This window comes from Hyposmocoma kahamanoa, unplaced genomic scaffold (assembly GCF_003589595.1).
Source record: "Hyposmocoma kahamanoa isolate Upper Pololo Valley unplaced genomic scaffold, ASM358959v1 95, whole genome shotgun sequence".
NCBI lineage: Eukaryota > Metazoa > Arthropoda > Insecta > Lepidoptera > Cosmopterigidae > Hyposmocoma > Hyposmocoma kahamanoa.
The window spans coordinates 9,086,559-9,090,463 of NW_020654972.1; positions in this window are offsets into that span (position 1 = coordinate 9,086,559).

The following is a 3,905-nucleotide window of genomic DNA, read 5'->3' on the forward strand; positions in this document are numbered from 1 at the left end:
CTATAGTTGTAAATCTCGTGAACTGCAAATTTTGAATATCAACCGGAATGTTTTAGAAGCGTATACATTGTTCTTTTTTATAATATCAAGTGACGGGACGAACAAGTCGTGCGCCTGATGGTAAGCGACACGCCTGTCCATAACAGTTTGAGTGCCACTCAGCTCTTTAAATCGCAAAAATCTGAGGCGCACTGCCAATGCGCCCGTCACCTTGAGCCTTAAGTTGACAAGTCCCATGTGCCTGTAATTTCACCAGCACCCTTTGCCTTGAAAACCGGAATGCAGTAATGCTAACATTACTACTTAGCGGCAGAAATAAGTAAGGTGGCAGGTAAGTACTTCCCTGGACGAACTCATTCACAACGAGATCTACTGCTACTATGAATCACACTCAATATGACCAATAAGAATAATATTTATTGAGAATAACTTACACACGATTGTACCTCTATAATGCCAAATAGGGACTTGGTTCCATGCCTACTCCACCACAACTTTATGTCTCGTTATCTAAATTATATTCGATTAATTTATGGCAGGTTGCTTAACGAGTTAATCATGATATTCTAGAACGACTGGGCGGGGCTCCGTCGCTCTTTCGAGGTGACGCCTGTAAGTGCGTACCGCTCAGTGTATCGCCGATAGTGTAAGCGCTTAGACAAGTCTGTTATTTACATTACAATCCTTGTACAAAACTACATTCGGTTCCGCGCGACTGCACACGGCGGGTAACGTTATTTTCACCTCTCTGAGCGCATGATTAGGTTCCCTTTTCCTCGTAGTGAGCACCAGGTGTCGTTAGTCAGGTTTAATAGGCTATTATAGCGTAGGTATTTTTGATTTTATATGGGAGTGATTTATTACGTAACTATTAAGTAGTCTATACTCTGGGCGAACGTTAATTATATATTTGATTAAATGCCACTACCGAAAGAACTTGAATTTATCCAAACAAATATTGCTTTTCAACATAAAATTGTTGAACCGTGTACGATATATTAGTTTACAAATTGAAGTTTACGTTTAAATTTAATTGTAAAACAGTATTTACTGTTTGGTTATTTACGTTTCGGTTTGCATCATTGCACGAATGCGGTGTTCAGTCAGTAGAAATATTTAATCCATGACACCATTTTATGAAATCCTTTGTGTTGAACACACAGCACCGTACGAATAGCGGATAATGACGCAAAAGGACAGGATTTTTTTTTAACTTGAGATATGGTATTGGAGAGGGGTGGAAAGAATTAGCTGGACATAGAAAGACCAATGTGAATGTACAAACAGAATAAAGGAAACAAGAAAATTGCATTGAAGTAGCAGAAGAGCTCTTTGTGAACGAGTAAGTCCAGGGAAGTGCTACCACTTTATCTATTTCTGCCGCCAAGCACTAATGTGAGAATTACTGTGTTCCGGTTTTGAAGGGTAAGGGTGCTGGTGAAATTACAGGCACATGGGACTTGTCAACTTATGTCTCAGGGTGACGGGCGCAATGGCAGTGCCCCTCATATCCTTGTGTTTTAAAGCTTTAAGTGGCACTGCAACTGTTATGGACAGGCGTGTCGTTTACCATAAAAAAGGGGGTGAATGATAGGAGCCTCCCCGCACTACGTATCATCCTTTTTCTGTACGTCTGACACACCCTGGGCAACAGCAGGTGAGAACGTCACGCCGATTGGCATATCCTATTACCACGATGGCAAGCATTATAGTATATGCCATCGATATGATAAGGAGATTAAAAAAGCACAAGAAACATTTCACTATGAATTTCTCACACATTTAGCACGATTGGGCACTACATACGATTCGTACTGGTTCCGTATTCGAGACTATACAAATCTAGAAAACTCGGACCCACTTTTGATGTCGCTTGGGCATTAAGTTTTATTGGAATCCGAGAGAATACGAATATCACTTGTACACCTAGAGATAAAATGAAGCCTGTGACATTTCGGATCGTCATTTTTCGGATTCGAAACTGGGGGTCTACTCTCGATCTCCGTCCGAAACAATTACTGTCAAATATTCGACAAAATTAAAAGACAAGAATCAAGAATGAAGCTTCATTCGCAACACGCGTCTTTTCATTTGGTCAAGTATTGCTTATTTGGCAGTAATTGTTTCGGACGGATGTCCCCCTGAGACGAATTGGTCGTAGTATGCAAACGATTTACACTGATCGACGTTACTTGCCGTTTTCGACATAAATCATAATAATTGAAGGCGCAAGTGACGACTAGCACTATGCAACGAGAATATGCGAAAGTGTGCGTCCATGCACGGCACGAGGCGGGCGCCCACACATACCTACAAGTCACGCTGCCACGTTTGCATGGAGTTACCATACTTCTTTCATTATACTATAATGGGCCATCTGATTTAATAACCTGATTGAAGGAAAGGTGGAAAGCAAGCGTGGACGAGGACGAACGAGAATAAGGTACTTAATAAGTATAATTAGTTTAATTAAAACAAAAAGAGGTCAAACAAAAACTTGGGAGCGGACTTTATCGTGTTTAGTTACACTATTACTACGTTTAAAACGTAAACTTAAGTTATAAACCTGGATACAAGCAGCGAAGATTTAAAAGTCATTTGAGAACAAAGTGCAACAATTGCACATGGTGTGTTTTAGTTTTAATAAAGCTTACTTCTTAGTTCACAAATCGTAATCGTGTAACATACACATAAAAAACGTAGTCGGTTAAAAAAATGGAACTTTTCCTAGTTGGCGTTTAAAGTTCAGTACCTATTATTGTAAGTTACGACGTTTTGATTTTATATTGAAATTTCATGAAATGTGCTGCCATCTAGCTGCAATAGGTGAAAGACTGAGACGACAAATTATTAAGTTCAAACTTATGACTCCCCTTCTTTTGCGTCGAGTGTTTAAAACGAAATGCAACGATGTATTACTAAATGGAAAGATATCGATGTATTTATTGATACGAACTTATCGAACCATGCCGAGCAGCCATAGAACGCAAGCAATATAAAAGTGCAATATGTTCGCGTCCTTATTATTGATAAAAATGCTTATAGCACTGATTTTCACTAGTTTATTTTTGTCTGAACGCTATAAAAATTTTATTGATCGATTTTATGTTTGTACGACCGAAGCGAAAATTTTGTTAGAAAGCTCAAAAGCAATAATGAAAGTAGTGGTTCTATAGAGATGTAGTTACGGACTTTTAGCATACTATCGATTTTAATCTAGTTCATATGTATTATCGGCTTTTCCGACTTGTAGGTGGCAGACCTGCCCGTATATGTAACAATGTTATTGTAATGAGTGCCAAGATTTATAATAAACTACCATTTGACATATTAAGGATATTGTGACAATTAAAATAAATTTATTTGAATACCTTGTTAATGAAACATTTTACTCTATAGATGAATATTTGAATCCTAATAAGTAATTCGATGTTTTTAATTATTATTTTAATCAAAATATTGTTAGTTTGTGTAATCATAAAGCCGTAAAGTTGCCTGCTTATCGGTATTTTACAGGATATTTCACGGAGAGTGTGTGATGGAATTACACGATTTAATTCCGCCTTCCCCTTTCCATCACCGGGGGACTAGGCGTAGGCTTGGGTTCCACCCCTATGTTGTGGATATTCCAGATTCGCACGAAGCTTTAGGCTTCCACATTTATATGGCGAACCGCTATGGAGTGGAATTCCCTGCCTGCAGACTTGTTCCCTGAACGTTATAACTTGGGTCTTTTCAAGGCGAGAGTGCATGGGTATTATTTAGGTGCTCCATCGCCGATCTCATCGTCACTTCCTATCAGGTGAGATGGAGGTCAAATACGCACTTATATTTTATTAAAAAAAAACATAATATTTATTTGTATATTCATGACGTAATGAATATAATAAGTGGTGTCAAACATA